This window comes from Thermobia domestica, chromosome 15, assembly GCF_964235325.1.
Source record: "Thermobia domestica chromosome 15, izTheDome1.hap1.1, whole genome shotgun sequence".
Lineage (NCBI taxonomy): Eukaryota > Metazoa > Arthropoda > Insecta > Zygentoma > Lepismatidae > Thermobia > Thermobia domestica.
Window position 1 is genome coordinate 63,164,172 of NC_137468.1, and position 15,264 is coordinate 63,179,435.

The window sequence follows — 15,264 nt, forward strand, 5'->3', positions numbered from 1 at the left end:
GAAATCATAAAAATAGTAGCATTCTAAAGCTTTTTCTATGCTGAAGGAAATTATGTATGACTCGTAAGCTAGAATTGGAACTAATTTCTTGAAACCTTTCTCCAAAATTTAAAAAATTCGCTTTACTCAGGATATTGAATAACATTTTCTCGGTCGTCATGCATTTGTAGTGTATAGAGAATAAATAAGGAACAAATACTTTTGGAAATTCTTTGATCATTACTGCTAGAAGCAACCCAGCACGGTTGTCCACAATTGCAAGAAGAGAAATATCTTAGGGACATTTCCCCCAAACTTAGCTTATAGTTTTAGCTATAGTATTCTCCCTTACATTACAGGCCTAAGAGTAAGTAGTTCATTATGGTCTATGCTACCAACTTGTCCCGTGTTGAAGGAAAGAATGTATGAATGTACCTAAAGTTTCTAATAACACAGCCAAACACATAAAAAAATAAAAGTTCTGAGCACCAGATCCCAAGGTATGAATTCGATGTATTTTGTTACGCAGAATCCAAATTTCGAAACCCCAAGACAATCGACCATGTCAGTTTTTGTAATGGGCGAAAAACTTTAGAAAAATTTTGCATACGAGGAATACACGCAAGACAGCCATACAAAAAAAAAAAAAAAAAAGTTCTGTGCTGTGGACTCCAGGGTATAGATTCGATGTATTGTGGTGCACAGAATCCAAATTTCGAAACCCCAAGACAATCGACCATGTCAATTTTTTTAATGGGCGAAAAACTTTAGAAAAAAATTTGCGTACGAGGAATACACGTAAGACAGCCATACAGTTTTTTTTTTTTTTTTTTTTTTAAAAAAGTTCTGTGCTGTGGACTCCAGGGTATGGATTCGATGTATTTTGATACACAGATTTCAAATTTCGAAACCCTAAGGCAATCGACTGTGTCAGTTTTTTTTATGGTCGAAAAACTTTAGCGAATTTTGTTGCGGATTTAGGTACTTAAGACAGCACGTACGTTTTTCGTCCATAAAACAAAATTGACACGGTCAATTGTCCTGGGGTTTCGAAATTTGTATTATGTGTACCAAAATACATCAAATCTATACTCTGGGATACGCTGCACAGAACTTTTTTTTGTATGACTGTGTTACGTGTATCTTTATCTAAAATCGCTAAAGTTTTTTTCACCCATAAAAATTGGCACGATCGATCGTCCTAGCATTTCGAAATTTAAATTCTGCGTAACAAAATACATCGAATCTATACCCTGGGGTCCAGTGCACAGAACATTTATTTTGTGTGTGTGTGGGGGGGGGACTGTGTAATTAAGAAGGCAGTAACAATTTTGTATATGAAAGTCTACAATTTCATTAACAAAAAAATGATCCTGAAAGGGTTAATCGTTTTAAAGTATTAGGTTTAATGTTTCAGTTCATCTTGCTTCGAACATACCTTAACGAAAATTGATTCCAGTCAGAAGAAGAAAACGAACTTTATTCAGTAAATAATCAGAATTTGTACGAAACATTTAAAATCGTCAATAAAGACAGGACATTAAAAAAATGTATCCTCAACCAGCTCCGTAACTTAGATTTTTCTGGGGGGTGCAAGCATTAATACGCGTATTTAGCCCCCCCCCCTAGAAAAAGTTGTTTTTCTAATTCTTGGGTCCCTCTTTTCATCTTTCTCTTGCTCTTCATGGACTCCCGGGAGCCTATGAGCCTTCCCGCCCGGCAAGGTCTGCGGGGTCGTTAATTACACTCCTGGGCCGGTTCCATACATCGCAAATTAATTAAGGGACCATATTGACAAATCTCAAAGCCATACGAATAAATATTGTTTCTAGAGCCCCTAATACTAAACATTTTTTTACTGAAATGGTCTCACGACTCCTTTTTGTTTTATTTAATTTTTGTGTGCTGTTTTGTTTACGTAATGTAGTAAACCTCTTTGATGCTTCATTCATAATTTCATGTTCGTATCGTATATGGAGTAAGAACATTTTGTCTTAAAATGGGCCCCCCTCGAACGGCGGGGAACTTCTCTGGCGAGACAATTGCCCCCTGCCCCCCTCACAAGTTACGGTCCTGTCCTCAACACCAAATTCTTTTATCTTACGCGAAAGAAAAATATAAATAAACCAAGGTTGCTATGGTAACGAACGTATTAAATGTAGGTTTAAAAAAGTTGACTAGAGAGTAGAAACGGGTACATGTATTGCAAGAAAATAATTTTCTGATGTAAACGTATTTAAAGTACACAAAAGGATCTCGGTGACAGTTGCACGGAATGTTTGTCCTTGCCCAAGAAACTTTGCCATTGTCTTGAGATGGTATTACTTGAATGAGTTAGATCATTTGTTAGAGATTCCGGAAATAATATTTCCTTCGTGACTGCATGAAGAGCAGCGGTGCATGGTGGCGGCGTGTACAAAACTCACGTGTTAGTTCCGCTAAATTGTTGTAGAAATGTCTCTTGAAGTTTCTCAAGTCGTTTTTGGAATTTCGTCTTTCTACCTTCTTAATTCAGATATTTCCTTCCCGCCCCCTTCCTTTTCGCCCCCACCCCACCCCCACTCGTTCTTTCTCCTTCAACTTACTACTACTACTACTACTATTACTACTTCTATAACCGGCTGTATGTTTTTCTTCTTGGTTTAAAGAGGTTGGTCCATTTCTGTGCAATTTTCTTCTTTTTCATGATTTATTGGCGCGATCGATTTAAGTGAGGTGGCGTCTAGAATCGGTATCTTGGGACCAAGAATTCTCGTGCGTATGGTGGCTTATACAACCTTATACCAACACCACTGCTATGATGGGAAAAGGAGGGGCAGAAGAAAAAGCTTAAGTTCTCATCGGCTTTCTAACCTTGATATCCTCTTTACTAAGCTATTGTTTTCGGGGCTAGAATTAAATATAATTTCTAGAACTGCCGGCACGCTTGGATTTACATTGCCCATATTTTAAAAATATATCCTTATTATAAAAAGTAATGTCTGGGTCTGTGAGTAACGCTAATTCCTAATAGTTAACAGTAGTCTAAGGTCTGCCTACCTTCATTCGAAAATAAATAGTGACGATGTTTTTTTTTTTTTTTTTTTTTTTTTGTTAAGATAATGACCCATTAAATAATGTCGTAATAACTTATATAAAATGTGCAATTCAGGAACAATATAATTTGGTAACACAGAACGTGAAAACAAACTACAGACAGTTGTTACAATTTACCTTTAAGACAGTGCAATATTTAGCAGTCTTTACCGCCAAGCCATATGAAGGATTAATACACTGAGAAAAAATCGTATGTGGCGTAGGTAAAAGCGTACGTTACATGCGTAAATCCTGTAATTTACGCACTTAACGTGCAACCCTATGTAACATTCTCCAGCAAACGTATAACTGAAAAGGTATGTTTTGTGCGTACTTTCCGTATAAGCGTTCCGAAAAAAAAGTATTTTCCGTAAGAAAGAAATAACTGTATATAGGCAGTAAGAATCTCACATACAGATGGACGTATATAACAATAGTTGATGTATTAATATGCAAAAGACTGTTAGATGTCAGGTATCCTGCAGCGGCATGATGTAACATACAAACGGGAAAAAGGCAGTGCGTATGTACACCGTATGGATAGCGTATACTACGTACATATTTCCGTAGTAAACTTAAGAATCTCGTATATTTGTACAATATGCCACTGTCTGGATAACGTATTTCTCTGTGTAGGCTGTAACTGTACTTAGATTTGAGCGTTTTTTACTTGTGTAAGCGCAAGTTAGTTGATGGACAAACCAAAAAGAGAAGTTAAATGTAAAAAAAAAAAAAAAGAAAAAAAAGAAAAGAAAAAAGAAAGAAAGAAATACAACTTTTAATTAAACACGATTTTAACCTATGAGAGCGTTCAGAGAGCCGAGGGCTTGGGGTAGCAGCTATAACAATTTTAATACAAACATTACGGAATCAAGATTTTTTTCTCGAATTAATGCTCTAAAGTTCACCCAACTGCTTTAAAATGGCTACCTTGGACAACTTTCGGTTTATAAAGGGGCTAGAGCCTTTTACTGACCACATCACTTTCATGAGTGCCAAAGTCAAGAAAACATGGTACCTTTATTTGCAGACACCTTCATGGCCATTCCTGAAAGGGAGTGACGTTAACTTGTTATATATATATATATATATATATATATATATATATATATATATATATATATATATATATATATATATATATATATATATATATATAAAATATGCCTCATTTTGTATTTTTTCATCTATATTACTTATTCACTTTGTACATTCAAAACTGTGGCGCGCCGCTTAGCCTTATGGTAGATCAAGCTTTCCACTTTGGCGTATGAGATCCCGGGTTCAATTTTCGATGAGAGAGCATTGAAATTATTACATTAGTACAAATTTCATGTTACACTCTACATACACGTCTTGTATAGCCTTGGTTTTGAAAATGGACGCTAAACTTCAATTAAAACAAAGAAACAAGCAAATAAACAGAAAACTTTGCAATTCTCTCCGCCCATCCTTTATAAAGAATAATTTCCTGATTGTATTTATCTGAAATTCGGTTATATGTGTAGAGTACAGTATATACTGTCTTCGAGATTGCTGCCATAACAGTGGCATATCTCAGAAACTAAAGCTCCATATCCAATATCCAGTGATATTATCTTGATTTGAATTCCGTCAATTGTTTTCACAACAAAAGAAATACCTATTACTTTCGCCACAAAGATAGTAGTTCAATATTTTTTTAATCAGATATGTGAACAATCAATAATAGAGTTCGATATATGTATAATATTATTTTCAGTGGATAATCCAGTTCTGTAAATGAGATTAGCTTTTTAATATAGAAGGTATATTCTTCTAATAAGTGGTTACACAAGCATGCAGTGTATATTTAATTTATTAATCGAAACATCATTTAATTAAGGTTATGCGGTTTTAATTTGTATCTAATTGAATGTAAAAATTCCAATACAGAAATGTCCAAGTAATATGGTGAGCAAAGACGTATTGAAGTAAATTATGAAAATGTAATTATTAAAGATGATATATTTCTACTCAAGATCGTATCCATCACATATTCGACGCCACATCACTAAAGTATTCAAGTATGATTAGAACATTTTTTTTTCATTCCTTTAATTATAATCTGTTTTTTACAATGTAAATCTTTTTTCTCCTAAAATAATCATATGTATTGCTATCAAGAAATCATTCGAAAATTAATATACTATCGGCCATTTGGCTGGAAAATCAAATTAAATCTATAGTTTTATGTCCCCTCCCTGCCCTTACGAATGATTTCGAAATAATTTGTGAAACACGAAAAAAATGGAAGAACTATTAATACAAGAAAATCCGTGGACACGATGTTGTTTACCACAAACTCATATGGCCTAGAATCGAATCACTGACCGCTTGTACCATAGGTGAACGTTCTACTACTGAGCCTTCGTGTTTCCTTTTGATTAATTGGAGTTTAACGTACCTTTACCTAACAAAATAGTTAAAACAAACCTATGCCCTGTTTCTTGCCTCTTTTAAAACAGACACTGGAGTATTCTGTTTCGTTGAAAAGATTAAATTAGGTCATATTCTGTGTGTTGTATTAATTAAAATTAGTGTTGTTTGAAGTGGATAATAGAATCTAAAATTTTACATCTACTGTAAATTTTATTTGTCACTTGTATCCCATGGATATTTCCATTAGACTAGAAGAGGCGATAAGAATGTAATGAATGTTGAAACAATACAATGTCCAACACGCTGAGCAGGATTCGAACCTGCAATAGCCAACCAGCCTTAGACTGTTAAATTGTGTCAACCGACTGTCGTGCATATATATATGTGTGTGTGTGTATGTGTGTGTGTGTATGTGTGTGTATATATATATATGAGGGGCATGCCAAAGGAATTTACATACTAAAATTCAAATAGCGTTGGCGTACTGAAACGTATCACCTCTGGTGGTGAAAGATGTAACTGCAAGGCGGTAGGTTTGTTTGTTTGAAAATTGAGAGAGCTGGATGTGTAGGTTAGTTTGAGTCTGTCAGTCAGCAATAATGAGCTCGAGCGACGTCATTTTCGTGTAATGGTCTTTTTATCAGTTTAACTTAATACCAGTGCCGTGATCGTTTAGAAAGTGTTTTATGGACTTTGCCCATTCATGCGCAACCGTTTTTAATTGGTTTGCGGGTTTTAGACGCGGCTGACAAAGCCTGACAGATGAACATCGCTCTGGGCGCCCTTTTACCGCAGTTACGGATGAAACTGTCGAAGCAGTAAGAAATCTTGTGAAAGATGATTACCATATCACATACGAGGAAATTCAGACAACCTTGAAGATTGTAGCAACTGCAGCCCAGACCATAATAAAGGATTATCTCGGCATTTCCAACTGGTGCAGTCGCTGGATCCTATTTGTGTTTACGCCTGAGCAAAAAGATGATCATATGGAGTGATGCCGCTATATGCTTAAAATATTTTCGCAGGGTCAAAGTTTAGACAGTTTAGTTTCGCAAGACATTTAAAATCATCACAGGTAACGAAACATGGATTTACAACTAAGATCCCAAAACAAAACAACAGTCAATAATATGATGTTTTCAAAATGAAATTCCACTATTGAAAGTTAAACAAGCACGGAGCGTGGGATAAGTTATCGTGGCATCTTTTTTCTCTAAGACCGGCCATGTAGCAACTATATAATTAGATTATCTACGTACACTAAGAGCAGAGTGGTACCTTAGTGTCTTTGAATGCCGTGAAGCTTGCCTTTCGAGTGTCTTTGAAGTTTAGGGATCTGCTCACCGAAAGTCTACACTGTCTCTTCTTTATCGCGACAATGCACGGCCACACAAAACAGCGAAAACTTTGAAGTTTCTACAGGAAAGTGGAGTTCGTATTCTACCTCCCGGCTTATTCTCCAGATTTAGCTGTGTGAGACTTTGATTTTATGTAAAACTCAAGAAAAAGCTTCGGGGACGCCGCTTTTATACAAGTGAAAAGGCCATCGCAGCGTATAATAATGAAATTTAAAAAAATATTTCACTCGTGATTTTTAAGAATGCAAAAGTGTATTGATGCTTGTGGGTACTACTTGGAGAAATTGTAAAAGATTTAATTTAAATAATTTGACTTTTCAAAGGGTATCTAAAAACATGCCCCTTCTATATACACTATACATTTAAAAGTTTGATTTTTATCTCACCATGTCGTTACAGAAGTCAGCTTAGATGTTTTTAACTTTTGTCGCAATAATTCATTTCTTTTACATTGTGTAGTTTTAGTGAAGACCACGTCATTAACTTAGCAAATTTTTGTCTCCTGTTCACCTGATTCGCCTAATTTAGCATCTCCTGATTGACTTTTATCTGTCCCTAAACCTCAGAAAGAAGAAATTGGAAAGCGTCAATTTTGACACCGGTAATGATGTCAAGCCTGTCGTAGTGACATTCTGGACAGTTCGATGAAACGTTTTTGTTTTTTAACCAACCGCATAAATGCATTTGAACATCAATATCAAAGCATTTTGAATTGTCAGAAGATTTGGTTGAAAGGTACCACTACCTTAAAACTCTCAGTCATTTCTTTCATAATTAGGCTTAGAATTTTATAACAAACCTTTTATTTCAAAGGCAGCTTATTGGCATTATCATTAGTGTTACTTAGATTGTAATTCTAGTAATAAACCGAGTAAGTCGCCTTTGAAACGTAAGTTCAAATAAATAAAACACGCACGGGTCACCAAAAATTAAATTTGTGTAATTACAGATATATCTGTGAAAATTACGTGGAATGTATACTGTTATTTTTGTTTGTTAGAAGAAAATATAAACTACTCCTCCATAGGAAATCCCATACATAAACCTTAATCTCGATATGTTGAACAGTGTCGTCTTAATAAATCGTTGTATATACGGACAGACGGACGGACATCCAAATGTCACACACACAAAGCTGATGTTTTGAGATGTCACAAGTGTTTCAAAGGTGGTCGAGAGGGTGTGGAAGACAACCCCTCGCAGGACCCCTATCCACGAGCAGAACGTAGAAGAATGTGCAACATGTGCGTGATATATTGAGCTCACACCGGCGCTTAACCATATCGGTCCCGGCGTCCCCCATAGAGGACATAAAATATGACGATATTATTCTTTCTTTACAACTTTAAAATCAGACTGGCAACATTGGGAACTGTTTACATGTCATGCTCCATTTATGATCATCCCCTGTAAACAGTTTTCAATGTTGCCAGTCTGATTTTAAAGTTGTAAAGAAAGAATAATATCGTCATAGTTTATGTCCCCTGTGGGGGACGCCGGGACCGACATGGTTGTGTTCGAATGATCGCAAACTTCATAGGAATTGATAAAATGACAATGCACATCATCATTACCGAAGATTTGCAGATGACAAAAATCTGTATCAAGCTCGTCCCGAAAGTTTCGACAGATGACCAAAGGTAAAACCGTGTGCTTGTTTGCGAAGATCTTCTGATGCACGTTTGAATAGATCCTGAGTTTTTAGACAATGTAATAACCGGCGACGAAACATGGATGTTTAACACCATAGTGTCTAATATACACAGCAGCATCGTCTCGTCAAAAAAGGCTCGAATGAGCAAGTCGAAGATCAAGGTCATACTCATTACCTTCTTTGGTGCCGAGGGTGTGGTCTACCATCAATTTGTACCTGAGAGACTGATTGTGACAGGTGCTTTCTACGTGAAAATGTTGAAAAGATTGAAAGGAAGGGTCAGCCAAGTGAGATCGAACATTGCTCCCAATTGGAAGGTGCATCATGACAAGGCACCAAGCCACACTTGATTCGTGGTCTATGACTACTTGACCCAGAACGCATCGTAACGCTTCCCCAGCCCCCTACAATCTTGATCTGATCCGGCATATTTTTTCTGTTCTCCCTGAGTAAAGACAGCCCTCAAAGAACACCACCCTGTCGACGCCCAAAAATCCTATTTTAAAGTATTTTAATGATTTGTAGCGATATGTTAAATACATTTTCCCACCAATTTGGTCTCATTACTTTGTATACAAACCCTGTATACGTGTAAATTTGAGATTTTACACGATTACACTACCTCAATATTTTCTTCAAAAGAAAGAGAGAAACACGAGAAAAATATAAATGGTAATTGTGATAGTTCCACAAATATTTTCTCCAATGTCAGAATTTTGCGGACAAATTTTGAAAGATAGATTCCTTTCCATAGTTTTCATCAGTTAACAAAACTTCTAGAATCAGATAACAATACTACTGTTTCTGAAACAAAACTTATTTACTGTTGAATATCCGCTTTATTTCTGTTTTACCTCCCAATATAAATTTTAATGCGACTGCCTCTAATTCTCTTTCACTGATTACAAGTTGAAAGTTGTATCTTGCTCTCTTAGATACAGTGGAAGTAGTTCGTTAATGCCAAACGGAGAACTTCGTATCTCTGTCTCTCTCTCTCTCTCTCTCTCGTGTTCCGAATTTTCATTTGATTACCTTTTCTGCCGTATTCACTTTCATCTCGTTTTAAGATCAAAGGCATTCAAACAGAGAAATAATGTTGTATGTGCTGTGTTTATCTGAATTGAATGCGTAGTGCGTAGTTTTATGACATTAGATATGCTTACAGTGACAATTTGGAACAGACGTCTTCGTAAATAGTTCGTTCCTTTTATGTTTAATACTTTTGAAAACTAAAATAAATTAGGACGAAAGGAAAACGATAGCTCACTGATAGAGCATTTACTTCTTCTGCAAGATGTCATTTGTTTGATCCCAGGCAATAAGAGTTCGTAATATGCAACATTTTGCCCGTGGATTCCGCTGTTTCTTTCTTCCCCTTGTGAAACTTTTTTTTAAATAATCATATATTGGTTTATCATATGCCTTGTGTATTGTACTCTGTTAAAGTTTTCATATAATTTTACATACATTGGCAATTTGTTGTTGTTGGTTGTTGAAGTTGAGAGGACGTTAAAATAAAGTTTTCATTTAATTTACTGAATTGGTGATCAGTTGTTGTTTTTGTTGAAATTTAGGGAACATTTAACGGAAGTTTTCATTAAATTTTAAATAAATTGTTGTTTGTGTAAGTTTAGCATTTCATTTTCATCACTGCGGTTGTATAAGATGTAGATCTACAATTTATGGTGGAATCCGAACCATTGTAGTGGATTCAGGTCTTTCTACCGGAAGTCGAACCTGAGACGCGCGCGAGCTAATCACCGGACCAGCGAGAAAGGGTAATATGATGATTTTTAGCTAGAATTATTCCAGATGTGTTTTGGTTTCCTTTAGTATGTGCTCTTTTTTATTTTTTATATTCAGTTTTTAAAACTAAAGCTCACTTATGTAATCGATGAGTCTCGCCAAACATTAGACTGAATATATATAATATTGTATTGATGTCGCCTATATTAAGTAGATATCATGGGGCCATTATGAGGTCTGGCAACTGAACAACAACCAACAGAACTTTACATTCATCTAATTTTGACTGAGTTTTGGTATGTGCGGAAATAATTTGGATTCCAAATGTAGCCTATTGCAAACCAACAGCACCAGGATTACCTTGTAGTTTGACTTATCCATAGCAATTCAAGACGTTGGTTGTACTTCGATGTTGTCGATCCAATCTTACATTATAGAAGAATCAAGTTTCCTCACTTCAGTGACAATGAAAATATGCAGCTACAAACGTTGCAATTTCGGTTCCAAATAGTATAGTTGCCATGTAACACATAGGCCTTTATGTAATTCACATTTAGTTTCATGTTTATCTTCCTTGCCTTTGATCCTATTTATTGTTTAAAGTTCTTTGTTTGTGGAATTTAAACCAGAATTACAATTCTAAATTGTCGTTATTAGGTATAGAAGTGAGCACAAAATATATACATAGTAAGTTCCACAAGTAGCACCATTTCTTTGAAACTCACTGAAAACAAATCACACCGAAAGTACCGGCAAAAGTGTGTCATGTTTGACCCATCAATTATATCGGAAGTTTTATAAGTAGTACACTCCTTTGGAACCCACCGGAAACAAATGATACTGGAAGTACTAATTGAAGCACATCATACTTACTTCTCCATTAAAAAGTGAAGACTATAGTGAACAAATGAAACTATAGTAATATACAAGCATGTTCAGCTTAATCCTTCCACAACTTACAATCGCCATGGCAGATATCAAAGACATTGAGTAAAGCAAACTTATCCGCATTATATGGTTGTAGAAGTTGAAGTTACCGTGCAGAGCTTCTGAGGGTTATCGACAGCAAAGTTTTGATGAAAATATTTTAACAGACATAGATAAGTGATGAATTGAAACGGTTGCTCATCATAAAATACTTTTTTCTACACTCAGTTCTGCACTAGTCTCTAAGGTTATAAAACGTAACATGAGAAGATATAAATTATGTTCGTTTATTATTTAATATTCCATTACATATTCCTGTTAGAAAAGATATTCACTCAGGCATGCTTTTTTTTTTTTTTTTTTTTTTGTATTTTACAGTCGAAACCAGTTATAACGGCTCCAAAGGGACTGCAAATTTACGGTCGTTATAGCCGATAATCGCACAAACCGGGTTTTCCTTTTCTTGCTCAAAATTTCGTATCTAAGTTTTAGGCTGTACACTTACATGGTTAATGAACAGAGTAAAGCTAAAACTAAAAAAATAAAAGAAAGAAAGAAAAAGAAAAAAATTAAAAAGCGATACAATACAGTATTTATGGATTTGGACTGAAGAGGATTTTTCCCTTAATGTAACGTCTATACGTACAGCGTAATTTTGTATGGCAATAAAATATAAAAAGTTATAATAATTGAGGAAAAAGTAGCAACTGTAAATTGTTCAATAATGTCATACACGGTCTTGGTTAATAAATGAGATAAAATGTTGAGCATGCTTTAAACTTACTGTATACGTTGTATAGTTTAAACAAAACAAAAGTTTAAAAATAAACCTTATATTGTTGTCAGCAATCTCTAAATACGTAACAAACAAAATCAACATCAAGCAACATGTTATAGCCAATGCATTTTTCTGATAATATGATAAAAATAAGTCGTTTTATACGGTATGTCATAATAAGCAATGTGGTACTAAGCGATTTTTTAAATACAATTTTTATACAGTCTTTATATGGGACCGTTAGGTTTCGCCGTTATACCCAGTACGTCGTCAGAAGCGAAGTTGTTATAACCAAGGGCGCCGATTTCTCTGTAAATTTGGAGGGGCCCATTCAGATGCAGACGGCATATATATTAGGATTTTAAGACAAATTGCATTCAAATTATGCCAAATATTGTATATTCACAAATGCAATGAGGCAGGCCCGTATCCACGGGGAACTAGGGGGCCGGGCCCCTCCTAAACTTTGGCTGGCCCCGTAAAAGTTTCACGGTAGGCTTGCAAATGAACTATAATATGATGATGAAGTATAATATGATTGGGTCGGGCCCCCCTAACTTCTACCGCCCCCCCCCTAAATTTTGGGGCTGGCTACGGGCCTGCAATGAGGGGGCCCACATGAACTTTGGGGGGCCCCGGCACCCTGGCTTCCCAGGATCGGCGCCCTTGGTTATAACCAGTTTCGACTGTATTTTTATTTTATGATGTCGTGAGCGTTTCATTTTATGAAGTATGTCGCCAGTGAAAAAAGATTGGGAACCCCTTGGCTATTTGTCTGTTTTTGAAACTTAAAAGGGAAATTGTATTCTTTTTATAACATTATTTCTGTTTACTAACAACCACAAACTATACTACATACAACCAAAATAGATTATACGCCTGTTTTTTAAACTTAAAAAAGGGTAGAGATTTCTGTCTTGCTAAAGTGTTGTTTCTATTCACCATAAATAGTAAACTATGTTATACAGCCAGAAATAGTTATGTTATGCCTGCTTTTCAAATTTAAAAAAGGAAGAAACTTCCTTCTGTTTAAACTTCTGTTTCTATTCAGCACATTTTACAATAACGCATAATCAGTAAATACACTGAGGATTATAAAAATCAAGACGTCAAGGAATGGAGAAACTTCTACTTTTACACGGAAATCATGTTTATTTGACAGCAATTGATTTTGTGGTTTGTTACAGCATATACAGTTAGTTAGAATCTCAAATATTGAATCCTTCTATAAAAATACAAAAGACATAGAATAGAAGTAGACCACATTTGTGTATTTGATTTTTGTCCTTGTGCAAAGTTAAGGAAAAATAGTAACGTCTGTTGGAGTCCTTTCTGACCAAGGATAACGTATGTTCAGTCTATTGTGGGTTGTGATTTATGTTTCGCTTGTTCCAACTTTCCGTTCATTTTTCATCTTTTTTTTTTTTTTTTTTTCGTATTCCTATTTATACCGTGACTCCGGAGACGTGATTTGTCATCATAATGTCACAAAAGAAGAGAAAAATATTGAAAATTTCTTTTGTCATATTATTAGATATTTCTGTCTAAATATCTGGGCAGATATAAACCATGTACCAAGTGAGAAATACTGATTGTTGAATAAATTTTCGCCGTTTTAACCATCTATGTGCCTTTAAAAGGGTAAATTAACTTGAGTAAATTAGATTCATTTATGGAACTATGAGGGCTATTTTTTTTTTTTCAATTTTCGTTAAGCTATTGTAGGGAAACCATATGAGATGACAAATCACAAACCAATGTGGATAAGACAAATCTCATCTTTCATTGGACGTCGCCCCCCTTCTCCACACCTGATATATGGACTCTTCCGTTCAATCATTGTGGAGTAGCTAGCTTGAAAACATATCGAGTGTAATCGAAGCACCTACCAAGTATACACATGATGTAATTCGATTGCTTCAGGTGGACAGCCACATTTCATTGTCGAATGAGTAAAGATTACGGCGGGAATTTTGTAAGTAATGTTCGTCTGCACGACTGATGCAGAGAGTTTAAAGAATCCTTCATAAGTGATGTCTGTATGCACGACTGCTACAGAGAGTTTAAAGAAGGAAACTTTTTTTAAATGATGGCTCTGTGCACGACTCCTCAGAGAGCTTAAAGAAGGAAAAATTTTATAAGTGATGGCTTTGTGCACGACTGCTGCAGAGAGTTTAAGAAGGACTTACTGACGTGCACTGCCGGGACTGCCAAAGGTAGACATCAGTGGCTGCAGATGACCTTTCTGAACATTTTGTTTATGAAAGATGTAGATTACAATTTCTGAACCCTCTGCTTAGCTCCCTGGAATTTCAAGATTAGTGGCGAAATAAATTAAATTACATTTAACGAGCGCTTCAGTTGGATTATATATGTTTCAAAGCTCGTTATTTACAATAATTGAGCAGTAGAGCTAGTCCTCATTTGATCATGTCTCTTCTAGTGGCTTAGCTGAGGTTGAAAGAAAGTAGCTCTCGTATATTCGTCCGTGCAAAGTTTTCAAAAAGAAAAAGAAAACAAAGAGAAAGATAAAAAAGAAAAAAGATATATAATCGACTTTCAGATATTAATAGATTGGTTATCCGGTTTCCAAGATTAGATATCCATTTTCATTTGGAGTCTGGTTTATATGCAGGTAGTAGTAATCACAACATGAAATCCGTGGGACATCCTGAACATGTTATGCAAGGTGTTAAAAACATTCAGTACTTACCTTAATACTAGTTAAAGTTTGGCATAGCTAGGAAATGCTCGTTGTCAGAGCTCAAGGATCGGTTGTTTAGTGCTTATATGCTCATAGGGAAAATGGTTGGCACAGTGACTCTGATTGCACTGCCAATCGTCATTCTGTCAGTTAGGACTGCCGAAATGATCATATTCTAGGCTTTCCCGGTGCGTCGCAGGACAGTCCCATTTGAATGCTTTACTTTCCTTTGTTGGACCACTGTCCCGCCGCGATCCACCAATCAAAATCACTTAATTGCACACAATAGATTTTTGTTGGCGTTGTGCTGGGAGTTTCTGTGATCCACACGCAACGGATTAGAGCACACAACTAATGTTATCCGAAGACCTTCAAACTAGTAGTAGCATGCCTTCTATAGACACTACGATTATTCTGCTTTTTACGGTGGAAAATGTGCTGGAAATGTATATTCTTTATAAGCGCAATCTATGGTATGAGTTTCGCTCGAATTTAATTATGTATATTGCACTTTACATGTTTATTTTTGTTCTATGAAACTCAAATAATCGTATTCCTTTAATTTACTTTGCGTCCAATAGACAAGACTTAGTCATTTTGTAGTAGGAGCTCCTTGTTCGTAAGGCTCGTTTGTTAAAAA

At 35.7% G+C, this 15,264-nt stretch overlaps 1 protein-coding gene across 1 annotated transcript in view; it reads left to right on the plus strand.

Annotated features, from left to right (window-relative positions):
* Nucleotides 1-15,264, plus strand: part of Camta (Calmodulin-binding transcription activator) — a 1,249,189-nt gene that overhangs the window by 1,078,823 nt on the left and 155,102 nt on the right. The gene's annotated exons all lie outside the window — the stretch shown is intronic.